Genomic DNA, 13,616 nt, shown 5'->3' on the forward strand with positions numbered 1-13,616 from the left:
TGTTCTGTTATCCTGTTCTTTCTCAAGCACTCATCGTTAGGTGAATGAGGCTCTGCAGACAAGAATTATGTGACAGTATGACCTTTATCAAACAGCTGAGGTGCTGTTGTATTAACAAACAGTGAATCCTAAAACAGCAGTCAACATGTTGATTAGATGTCCTTCATTTCCAAGTGCCCCATCTGACGGTTTCCTGGAGCTGAGAGACAAATAATCGGGCATATGCCACAATTTTACATTATAGATTTTACTGCAGAGGAAGCAATTCACTAGAGAGCAAGTTTTGCCTCCTTCTCTTGGACTGCCCTTTAGATAAAATTATATAGATTTTGATGAGACCCAATGGATACAGATAGGCACATCCCAGCTAGAGTCAGGTAATGACCTCTACCTTCCTGTAGTCCAGAAGTACCACTGCCTAAGAAGACAAGTCTTTAGAGCATGAGCAGGGAGAAACTGCAGATTCTTATCTTTGGCCATGTAGCCGAGCTAGTCTCTAAACTTGATTTCCTGGCCATCATAAGGAGCTACATCTTCATCTATTAAAACATGTTGGACCATGTGTGGTTTAAAGTCTTGTAGTCAAATATTCTGAGTGAAGCTAAGATTTATTTCACAAGAGGAATCTCTGTTTTTGACAGTTGGATTCTGCATTTTAACGCAAGTTTTTGCCTTACTTTAAGTCCTTCTAGTCCAAGCAGAAGAGTCCCCTAAGTGGTACAAATAGCTCAGCTATTAACCAGAAGGTTGGAGGTTCCAGTCTACCAAGAGGTGCCTGGAAAGAAAGGCCTGGCGATCTACATCTGAAAAACTAGGCGTTGAAAACCTTGAAGATCATAGTTCTACTTCGACACACATGGGGTTTCCATGAGTCAGAATCAACTCGTTTGCAGCTGGTTTAGTCCAAGCAGAAGCTTTCAAAATACTCATGATTAAAGAGAAAAAGGAAGATTAATCTTTAAATTTCTGAGCTCAGAAACAGCTTCAAAAAGCAAGAATTTTTAAGTGTTTTATCTCAAAACTCTGTTGCCATGTCCATCTGCAAAGGCAATATAATATGCAGGATATGAGAACACCAGATGCCATGGGTGCCTTTTCCTCCACAGAAGGGCTGAGACAGTGTCAAAGGCATCTGTGCTCCGGAGGCTGCCACGGGAAATATGTGTGATGCTGGTGGCCTTGACAGAGACCAAACAGGAAGCAGGGCCTTGGACGAATGGACAGTTCACACAGCCTCTGAGCATGGACCTTCTTCTCCTTTGCCACTCTTGCCCTGATGGTTCCCGAATTTGCATGTCCTCACTGCACTGTGCAGGGGCCATGCAAATCTTCTCTGTATCGTTCTAGTTTTAGCACATGTGCTGCTGCTGAAGCAAGCACTTCACTTTTGCCCTGAGGGCAAAATGTTTGAGAACTCCAGAGCTCTGTTTGTTATCAAGACAAAAGCTGATTTTTTATTCATTTGGCTTTTGCCTTAACAAGACAACGCTAAAATGACTTTTTGCAAAGGCAGAGGCACTGGTGATGTTAGGGTTCCAGCAACATCACCATAAACACCAAAAAAAGAAAAAGATGAGTTGGAAGTAATGTGGCAAAAACACTCCATTTCTTTTGCAGCTCAAGTTATTGAAGCGACACTACAGTCTTTTTAATTTTTTTTTTCCTATTCACCAAGGTCACCTTCAGACAAAGAATGTGTTGCTGCTTCCCATGATTGTTCCAGTTACATGGAGCTGACTGGGTACAATAGGAAGCTTATTTCAAACTAGGTGCTCGCTGAGTCATTATCTCAGCAACATACATCTATAATCATGTGTAAAAGAGATGAAGAAACATATATGGCGACCAGTATCAATAAATACTTAACACATTACTCAAGTAACAGCTAAATTCTAGGTTTTTTTTTTTAATTATTGTACTTCAGATGAAGGTTTACAGAACAGTTGGAGTCTCATTAAACAATTAGTATATATATTGTTTTGTGACATGGTTACCTACCATACGACATGTCAACACTCTCCCTTCTTGGCCTTGAGTTCCCTATTAGGAACTTTCCTGTCCCCTCCTCTGGCTTCTAGTCCTTGCCCCTGGGCTGGTGTGCCCATTTAGTCTCGTTTTGTTTTATTGGCCTGTCTAATCTTTGGCTGAAGGTGAACCTCAGAAGTGACTTCATTACTGAGCTAAAAGGATGTCTGGAGGCCATGCTCTCGGGGTCTCTCCTGTCTCTGTCAGGCCAGTAAGTCTGTTCTTTTTTTGTGAGTTAGAATTGCTCTACATTTTTTTCCATCTCTGTCTGGGGCCCCCTATTGTGATCCCTGTCAGAGCAGTCAGTAGTGCTAGCCAGGCACCATCTAGTTGTGCTGGGCTCAGTCTGGTGGAGGCTGTGGTAATTGTGGTCCATTAGTCATTTGGACTAATCTTTCCCTTATATCTTTAGTTTTCTTCATTCTCCCTTGAATTCTAGCTATTTCTTGGAATTCTCTGTTCTTGTGAAATATCCCACAATGTGTGAATTACCTCATATTTTGAAAATATCAAAAAACTTCTCAGGGACCAAAAATGAAACTCCCTGGATCCCCACATCAGCTTCCCTCTTATTTCTCTGCCTTCTTCACAAAACACTTTTCAAAAAGATAGTCCACAAACTGTCTCCTCATCTCTTGCTTTCAGTCTTTAGCACATGCTAATCTGGGTTGTAACCCCACAACTCCACTGAAATACTTTTGTCAAGATGATCAACGACCCATGCTGCCAAATCAGGAGGCACAGGTGTCCTCATATTATTGGACCATTCAGTAGCTTTTGACGGGAATGTCTATTCCTTCTTCCTTGAAGCAGCCTGTTTCAGACTTAGTGTCCCTACACTTACTGGCTTTCCTCCCCCCTCTGGCCACTCCTTCTCAGTCTCCTTTGTTGCATTTTCCTCCTTTACCAAAATGCCACGTTTAGGAGTGTCTCAGGAATCAATAGTAAGCTTTCTTCCTTTCTCTATCTACACTCTGTGATTCATGTTGCTTCAAGTACCATGTATGTACTGATTCCCAGATTTATATCTGTAACCTATTCTTGTCCTCTCTGAGCCTCAGACACATAAGTAGATAGATAGGTAGGCAGGTAGATGACAGATAGGTAAATAAATAAACAGGCAGATGGACAGACAGACAAGTAGATAGATAGACAGACAGACAGATAAAAAGTCACATCTCTAATTAGGTGTCTCGTAGGCATCTGTCTTAGTTTCCTAGTTCTGCTGCAACAGAAATACACGTGGGTAGCTTTAACAACCAGAAATCTATTTTCTCACAGCTATAAAGGCTACAATTCCAAATGCAGGGTGTGGTTCCACGGGAGGTTCTTCTTTGTTTATTTCAGCTTCTAGAAGCAGGCAGTCCTTGGGGTTGCCGGACTTGCAGATTCATCTGCCTCCATCTTCATATAGTATGTGTCTTTCTCCTATGTCTATTCGTGAATATATGTGTGTGCATCTCTGTGTCTATGCTTCTCTTTATATAACTCAGAACTGATTAGGTTTAGGATCCAGTCTATATCAGTACGGCCTCAACTAACTGACTGGTCACATTACATTGATTACATTACATTACATACACAGGTATATGCATTGCCATAGAGTTAACTCTGACTCAGCGACCCTAAAGAACCAAGTAAAACTGCCCTATAGAATTTCCAAGCCTGTAAATCTTTACAGAAGCAGGCTTCCACATCTTTCTGTCACAGTGGCTGGTGGGTTCAAACTGCCAGTCTTTCACTTAACAGTTAAATAGTTAACCACTGCACCACCAGAGCTCCTGTCTCAAATATAGAAGGTCCGAAGTAGCAAATCCGAAATGGACCTTTTTCACACCACCCAAATCTCCAAATCTGTTTCTCCCTCAGTGATTAGCACCATCAATCATGTAGCCACTCAAGCCACAAAACCAAGTGTCATTTTAGATTTACTTTCTTCCCTTTACCTTTCATAGCTCACTGTGATGGTTAATGTTGTGTGTTGACTTGACTGGGCCATGATTCGTGTGGTTTGACAGTCATATGATGTTGTGATCACTTTCATAATGAGATTTGATATGATGTGATCATCTCCATGAAGAGATATGCTGTGAGTAGCCAATCAGTTGAAAGGGAGCTCTGTTGGGCATGTGGCCTGTATTGAATATAAGTGGATATTCCGGCAAGGCTTGTGGGCTTTTGCAACTCACTTCTGTCTGACCTCCGGTTCTTGGGACTTGAGCTAGCAGCTTACCTGAAGTCTTACCTGCCAATCTTGGGATTCGTTATCTTCACAGCCTGTGAGCAAGAGCCCTGCTCTCTGACGTGCCAACCTTGAGTTCACCAGCCCCTGTGGCTAAGTGAATCAGGAGAATCCTCTATCCTGAGCCATGGACTTGGGACATTCCAGCCTCTACAATCACTTGACCTATTTCCTTGATATAAATTTCACTCTCAATGTATATATATATATATATGTTTTACTGGCTTTGCTACTCTAGAGAACCAAGCATAAGACACTCACCAACAATGAATCCTACGAGTTTATCTCCAAAAATGTTTCTCTAATTCATGTACTTCTCTCTTTTCCACTGCTGTCCCTCTAAGCAAGCTATCAACATTCCTGGTCTGAACTTATGGGGGGAAAGAAAAAAAAAAAACTTAAGGGTTTTCTCTGCTTCTGTATTTTACTTTCTTCGATGCATTTGTCCACACAGAAGTGTGATGCCCTAAAATCATAAATCTGACTAATGTTAATCCCTTGTTTGAAAACTTTTTATTGCTCTCTATTAACTTAGAAGAAAATCCAAACTTCTCATCACGAAACAAGGCTCTGCATGCTTAAGCCTTTGCCTCACCTATGCCATTCCCCCCCTTCCTGGTTACCTTATAGCCATATTGATCTTCTCTCTTGATTTCTAAAATATGCACTCAGATTGTTTTCTAATTCAGGGTCTTTGAGTCTGCTGCCATTTTTACCTGGAATGCCCTACCCAGCACCATTTTTTTTTATAATAATGTATAATTATTTAACTACACATCTGTTTATGCATTGCCAAATAGACAGAAAGTTCACAAAGGAAGTGACCAAGTCTACTTTGTTCCAACAATATATTCATAATCTGGTACGTAGTAGGTACCTATTACCTGACACAGCATAATGTGATGTAAGGCCTGAAATTAAGACTCTATATTGTGTGCTGCCTTGACATCTCATAAAATATAAAAATCAAAACCCACTGCCATCAAGTCAATTCTGACTCATAGTGATCCTATAGAACAGAGTAGAGCTGCCCCATAGGGTTTCTAATGAGCAGCTGATGGATTCGAACTACCAACCTTTTGGCTAGCAGCTGAGATCTTAACCACTGTGCCAAATATAGAAAACCTCAAACGTCCTAGCTTGTCTGTCTACCCACTTCACTCCTGTAGATAAGGTCCCCTTTTTAAACAACCCTCCTCATAGAACCAGTCACCAAAAAAAAAAAAACCTCGTTCCCTTCAAGTCGATTTCAACTCATAGTGACCCTATAGGACAGAGTAGACTGCCCCATACAGTTTCCAAGGTGCACCTGGTGGATTCGAACTGCCCACCTTTTGGTTAGCAGCTGTAGCTAACCAAACCAGTCATAGTGCCTACTTATTCCTGAGTAACAAGTTTCCATTCCCTGACAACCCACAGAATTATTCAAACAAGCCCATCACATCCTCTCACAGGAACTGAGGCACTCCACCCTCTTGGTGCTACAAAGTCAATTACCCACAGTTCCTTGGTGCTTTCTTCTGTTCCCGAAATCAAGCCCCAGGTGCCTTTCCATTGTGTGTGGTGTCTTCCCCTCTCAGGCTGTGATTATTGATGACTAATAAGCTTCTTTGATCTTATCTCTCCAGTGTCAGTTTTTGTGTGTCCAGCCATCCTCATAGCTCTAGAGCATCAATCCCCCACTCACCAGTGAGGTGAAGAGGAGGCAATTAAAACACATAGGCACATGATAAAAACTCATTTAATTCTTTAATAATTTAATTCATGTAGCATAATTATTAAAGCACTGGAATTTTATACTAAGCTGAAGGAATTTTTTTCATTAGTCTTTATCCTTCTCATATTATTGTTTTAATATCTCATACCCTGAAAGTTATATCAATTTAGCTTTGCTAGATTATTGTCTTAGCTATCCAGTGCTGCTATAACAGAAATATCACAAGTGGATGGCTTTAACAAATAGAAGTCAATTCTTTCACAGCTAAAAGTCTGAATTCAGGGCTTCATCTCCAAGTGAAGGCTTTCTTTCTCTGTCAGCTCTGGAGGAAGCTTCTTGTCATCAATTTTCCCCTGGTATAGGAGCTGCTCCATGCAGGAACCTTGGGTCCAAAGGATGTGTACAGCTTTCTTGGTGGTGTGAAGTCCCCATGTCTCTCTGCTTGCTTCTCTCTTTTATATCTCAAAAGAGATTGGCTCAAGAAAAAACCCAATCTTGTAGATTGAGTCCTGCCTCACTAATATAACTGTCGCTAATCACATCTTATCAACATCATAAATATAGGATTTACAACACATAAGAAAATCACCCCAGATGACAAAATGGAGGACAATCATACAATACTGGGAATCATGGCCTAGCCAAATTCATACATATATTTTTGGGGGACACAATTCAATCCATGACAATTATGTAACCCAATTATATGGTAAACAAAAGTAAAACCATCACAGACCCCTCCACTTAAACCTGATGTGGCTTTAGAACAAAGGAGAGCTGAGGATAAATTGACATAATAGGTATCGGTGATCAACAATCTATAACCATTGAGGATAGTTACAGTATCTGTGGGCCACTTATCATGTAAAAATGAGTCACCTGATACACCTGATATCAAAGAAAACTCTTTAAAGTTCAGGCTTAAATAGTCTCCCCTTTGAGGTGTTTAAAATCAAACACACACACAAACATATGTCTTGAGGTGTAGTAGAGTTGGTTCTGACTCAGCAACACTACATACAACAGAACAAAATACTGCCCAGTCCTGTGCCATTCTCACAATCGTTGCTATGCTTGAGTCCATTGTTGCAGCCACTGTGTCAATCCATCTCACTGAGGGTCTTCCTTTTTTTCTCTGACCCTCTACTTTACAAAACTTGAAGTCCTTCTCAAGGGACAGCTCCCTCTTGATAACATGTCCAAAGTATGTGAGATGTAGTCTCACATTCTTACTTCTAAAGAGCATTCTGGCTGTATTTTTTCCAAGATGGATTTGCTCATTCTTTTGGCAGTCCATGGTGTATTCAATATTCTTCACCAAAATCACAATTCAAAGGCATCAATTCTTCCTCTGTCTTCTTCATTCATTGTCCAGCTTTCACATGTATATAAGGCGATTAAAAGCACCATGGCTTGGGTCAGGCGCACCTTAATCCTTAAAGTTTCATCTTTCCTTTTTAACACTTTAAAGAGATCTTTTGCAGAAGATTTGCCCAATGCAATGTGTCATTCAATTTCTTGATGGTGGTTTCCATGTGTATTGATTTTAGATCCAAGGGAAATGAAATCCTTGACAACTTCAATATTTTCTCCATTTATCATGATTTTCCTTATTGGTCCAGTTGTGAGGATTTTTATTTTCTTTATGTTGAGGTGTAATCCATGACGAAGGCTGTGGTACTTGATCTTCATCAGTAAGTGCTTCATTTTCAGCAAGCAAGGTTGTGTCATCTGCATATCACAGGTTGTTAATGAGTCTTCCTCCAATCCTAATGCCATGTTCTTCTTCATATAGTCCAGTCTCTTAGATTATTTGCTCAGCATACAGAATGAATAAGCATGGTGAAAAGTACAACCCTGACACACACCTTTCTTGACTTTAAACCACACAGTATCCCCTTGTTCTGTTTGAACGGCTGCCTTTTGGTCTAAGTGCAGGTTCCTCATGAGCACAATTAAGTGTTTTGGAATTCCTGTTCTTTGAAATGTTACCATAATTTGTTATGGTTCACACAGTCAAATGCCTTTGTATAGTCAATAAAACACAGGTAAACCTCTTTCTGGTATTCTCTGCTTTCAGTCAGGATCCATCTGACATCAACGATGATATTCTTTGTTCCATGTCATCTTCTGAATCTGGCTTGAATTTCTGGGAGTTTCCTGTCAATGTACTGCTACAAGTGCTTTTGAATGATCTTCAGCAAAAGTTTACTTGTGTGTGATATTAATGATATTGTTTGATAGTTTCTGCACTTTATTGGCTCGCCATTCTTTGGAATGGGTACATGTCAGTTTGTCATACTCTTGTGGCTTGGATGTTGCTGTGATACTAGAAGTTTTGCCACTGGTATTTCAAATACAAGCAGGGTTATTCTTGGTGGATAGGTTTCAGATGAGTTTCCAGACTAAGACAAAAAAAAAACCAAAAACCTGGCAGTCTACTTTTGAAAAAATTGGCCAGTGAAAACCTTATGAATACCAGCAGAACACTGTCTGATATAGTGCCAGGAGATGAGCCCCTCAGACTGGAAAGCAATCAGACTACAACTAGGGAAGAGCTACTCCTCAAAGTAGAGTCAACCTTAGTGACATGGATGGAGTCAAACTTTCAGGACCTTCATTTACAGGTGTCGCCTGACTCAAAATGAGAAGAAACAGCTGCAAACATCCATTAATAATCGGAATGTGGAATGTATGAAATATGAGTCTAGGAAAATTAGAAGTTGTCAAAAATAAAATGTAACATGTAAACATTGATATCCTTGGCATTAGTGAGCTGAAATGGACTGGTATTGGTCATTTTGAATCAGACAATCATATGGTCTACTATGCCAAGAATGACAAATTGAAGAGGAAACAAAGAAGAAGGATTTATAGTTGGAAAATATGGCCTTGGTAGATAGATATGATGCCAGAGATCACATGATAGAATTTTGAAAGACCAAGGACTTCTTCATTGCAAATATCTTTTTTTTTAACAACTTAAACTGTGACTATACATGTGGACATCACTAGATAGAATACACAGGAATCAAATGGACTACATCTGTGAAAAGAGATGATGGAAAGGCTCAATATCATCAGTCAGAACAAGCCCAGGGGCGATGTGGAACTGACTGTCAGTTGCTCATATGCAAGTTCAAGATGAAGTTGAAGAAAATTAGAAAAATTCACAAGAGCCAAAGTATGACCTTGAGTATATCCACCTGAATTTAGAGACCATGTCAAGAAAAGTTTTAATACATTGAACACTAATGACCGAAGAACAGATGAGTTGTGGAATGACATCAAAAACATCATACAGGAAGAAATTAAGAGTCATTAAAAAAGACAGGAAAGAAAGAAAAGACCAAAACGGATATCAGAAGAATCTCTCAAACTTGCTCTTGAAAGTAGAGTCACTAAGGCGAAAGGAAGAAATGAAGTAAAAGTGCTGAACAGAAGACCTAAAAGGGCAAATTGAGAAGACAAAGTATCATAATGAAATGTACAAAGACCTAGAGTTAGAAAACCAAAACGGAAGAACGCAGTTGGCATTTCTCAAGCTGAGAGAACTGAATAAAAAATTCAGGCCTCAAGTTGCAATATTGAAGGATTTTATGGCAGAATATTAAGTGATGAAGGAAGCATCGAAAGAAGATGGAAGGAATACACAGAGTCACTGTACCAAAAAGAAATGGCAGAATTTCAGCCATTTCAGGAGGTAGCATATCATCGAGAACCAATGGTACTGAGGGAAGAGGTCCAAGCTGCACTGAAGGCATTGGCTAAAAACAAGGCTCCAGGAAATGACGGCTAACCAACTGGAAGAGACTCACATTTGTGCCCATTCCAAAGAAAGGTGATCCAACAGAATGCAGAAATTATCAAACAATATCATTTATATCACACACAAGTAAAATTTTGCTGAAAATCACACACACACACACAAGTGTATATATATAGAGAGAGAGAGAGTGCTGTAAAAACAGAATATAAATGAAACTATAGAATCAAATATATTTCAAATGGGTAAAGAAATAGTGAATAAGTAGATTATGAGGGAGCGGAGTTGTTAATTTTCTTTTAATTTGATTTTAAGAAAAACATAGAATTCCAGGTGCTAGATGACAAATGAAAGAGACAAGTTTTACTGAGAAGAATATAATATTCCAGGGGAAAAATGTAATCACGCAGAGCTCTTGAGCAGAGGAACAGTTGGGCAGTGTAGTTAAATAACTACTAATAGGAACATATCAAGAAGGACAATATTAAAGATTAAAATAATTCAGTGAGGCCAAGCAAAGAGCATGGATCCAGAGGATCAGAAATTTTCTCTGATCTATACTAAACTCTCAACTCACTGCCATCTCGGATCTATATTACACAATAATCTATTATATGGTTAATAATGTGAAAGACTTCCCACGAGCCTGGGGCTCTCTGTCTGGCAGTTAAGACATAGTGATATTTTCCACATCAGGATCATGGCTTTGACCCCGCAGATATTATGTATACACAGGACCTGCAAATCTAATGAGAGTGTTGGCAGTGCACAATTTTACACAGCTTCAATATCTCTGTCCACTAGCCTATTCAGAGTCCATCTCCATGCTTTTTATTTATTCACCTAAAATTAAAGGATGTAACAAAATACACAAAAAATTTAAGTTATTGAAAGGAAATTGCAGAAAGAATGTTGTTGTTGTTAACCCCATGTGTCTGTCAGTTTGTCGTACTGTGGGGGCTTGTGTGTTGCTGTGATGCTGGAAGCTATGCCACCGGTATTCAGACACCAGCAGGGTCACCCATGGAGGACGGGTTTCAGCTGAGCTTCCAGACTAAGACAGAATTAGAATAAGTAATCCTGGATTATTATAAAAACTAAAATATCATTAACCCAAAATGACCACTACCTTGGCCATTGTCGCTGTATGTTTCTGTTTTGCCAGACCACATATTTAATACCGGGAACATAATTATATGGTATTTCCAATAAAACCAAACAACAAAAACCTAACTGGGCAGCATTATAAACTTGTTTCCACTGGAATGATAAAAATTTCAATAAATCTATGCTGGCATGAAAGCTCCGAGAAAAAATGTTGCAGGTTTAATGAATATTGGTTCTTACTATCTTTTAGAAAACTGTCATGCTTTTCCCAAAAAAGCTGCCTGGTCCCTTGTGGGACAGCTGTAATAGCTACTCAATGGTTTTGTATTTTTCTTTTACTTTGAGCAATATAAATAGAATGTCTCTGTTCTCCATGGGACGCTACTGATGATTAAAGTTATCTCAGGCCATTTAAGGAAAATATACCATTTAGGATGGATTGAAACAGGTTTTAATTTTCTTTCTAGCATTCCGTTGAGCATCTTTGTGTGTAATCTAAAATCTTTAGATATCTTTTCTTTATTGTTTATTAACTCAACAAATATTGAGCCTTGACTAAGTACATTGTGCTAGACGATAAAAGTGCAAAAATAAACAGTCCCTACTCTTAGGAAGCTCACTGTTTACTTTCTTTCAGTATTTCCAAAACCAGCAATTGTTTATTCAAATAAGTAATGTCATCTAGCATGAAACGTACAGTTTGTGTTTCACCCAACTTTCCATACTTTGCATTTTAATAATAATATCTGGATCTGACTTGTATAACCTACTGGGAAAAGTTTTAGTTCAGAGTTGCCTACAGTGACGCTAACTCTTAAGCATGTCAATAGGTATAAAAGGGGGAAAATTCTGTATTTAGCAATGTTAAACACAGTTAAAAGAATTTCTTGATTCTGGGGCATTCCAGAGGTTCTAACACACATTATGCATTATGCATGATGAATTTCTTTACAGGAAAATACATTATCTGGCATTTTCTGAACTCATTTCCCAGTGGGATATTTATTTCATGGGAAAATCTCACAGAAACCAAGTCTACCAGAACATACTTTGAAAGTGTAAATAAGGCACAATTTAATTGCTTCAGAGATGAGTCAGTCAGTAGTGGTATCTAATTTCTCCTATTGACCTATACATATTTATCAGGTTATCTTAGAATTTCTCCTAGAAATTTCAGCTCACTTTCTTTCAAGAAATGACCCTTCATACATGAGTTAAGTGTGAAAGATGATAATATCAGTTTAAATAATCATCTTTCTGTTCCCCTCCTCCATCAAGAGTCCATGTGCCAGGCTCCTACCAGAGAAAAGTGGAATATACAAAGAGAAGAGAGCTCAGTGAGTGGGGAGAGGGGAGTGTTTTGACAAACGTAAACATTTCTGCAGAGAAGAAGTCATTTTTTCAGGAGGATAATGTAAAGCCCAACAAGAAAGAACTGGAATTACTTTTCTCAATGAATAACCATTCTGTAAGAACCAATATCATACGCATATTATTTGTGGAAATAAAATGATCCACAAAATTTGCTGCTTTTTAGAATACCAGAACAGTAGTGAGGCCCAGGCATCACTACATCAGTCTCTTCACAATATCTTAAGCAAGTCACTTCATTTTCCTGTGCCTAAGTCTTCCCACTCATATGGAAGCTGGACAAAGAGAAAAGGAAAGCAATTTCAGCTCTAGATTTTATTGCCGTAGAAAAATTTACTAAAAGCCAATTGAAAAAGCGAAAACCTGCAGGCGACTTCATACCATGAAGAAAGTAGCACCAGGAGCAGAGTGTGTCCTTTGGACATGGGGTCCCTGCACCTGAGAAGCTCCTCAACTGGGGGCAGATTGAGGACAAGGACCTTCCTCCAGAGCCGACAGAGAGAGAAAGCCTTACCCTGCAGCTGACACCCTGAATTTGGACTTGTAACCCACTAGGCTGTGAGAAAAGAAATTTTTCTTTGTTAAAGCCATCCACTTGTGGTATTTCTGTTATGGCAGCACTAGATGTCTTAGACAGAATTTGGTGCTGAGAGTGGGGTGCTGCTCTAACAGATACCTAAAATGTGGAAGCAGTTTTGAAACTGTGAATCGACAGAGGAGCAGCAGCAACAGGCAGCCAGCAGCAGCAGAGGGCCTATGGCAGCCGCAGTGAGCCAGCAGCAGCAGAACTAGGAGACCAGAGCCAGACAGGACTAGAGCCAACCCGTGGAGAGAGAGAGTGGAGTGCCTGTGTGCAGGAGGCCTCCTGGCAGAGTGGGGTGCTTCGAGGCACTTATCAGTGGAGCTACAGAGCTTTGGAACACTTGCCCAAGCAGGGCAGACGCAGGTGTGAAGCCCAAGGAGCCAAGAGGCCAAGAAACCGGGAAACAAGCTGAAGAGACAAGAAACACAAGAAGCTGAGCTGCCTCAGTCTGAAAAGTTATGGCCATGACCTCAGGGGCTTCAAAGGGTGGAGGCATGGCCTCTGGTGTTTCTAAGGGTAGAGTTGCCACTCAGATGGTTGAAGAAAATTGTGCACCTAAAGCCAAGAAAGCAGAGTTGTTGTCCCAGTGGGCCTGGAACGCAGAGTTGAAGCCCAGGGCTGACGGGCCTCCACTCAGAATCTGGAGAGTGTGGCGAATATCTAGAGCCTGGAGGGCAGGGCCATTGTGCAAATTGTCTCATAGAACAGAGGATTATTTTCAAAGCTTTGAGGGCTAATGTAATGTGTTCTGCTGACTTGCTTGGTGCCTGTTATGCCTTTTTTCCTCCCAGGTTCCCCCATTTGT

General features: G+C 40.0%; 1 pseudogene; it reads right to left on the minus strand.

The window, feature by feature from the left end:
- Positions 1 to 1,308: 1,308 nt before the first annotated feature.
- Positions 1,309 to 1,380, minus strand: LOC111749670 (U6 spliceosomal RNA; annotated as a pseudogene).
- Between the last annotated feature and the right edge of the window lie 12,236 nt (positions 1,381 to 13,616).

This window comes from Loxodonta africana, chromosome 11 (assembly GCF_030014295.1).
Source record: "Loxodonta africana isolate mLoxAfr1 chromosome 11, mLoxAfr1.hap2, whole genome shotgun sequence".
Taxonomy (NCBI): Eukaryota; Metazoa; Chordata; class Mammalia; order Proboscidea; family Elephantidae; genus Loxodonta; species Loxodonta africana.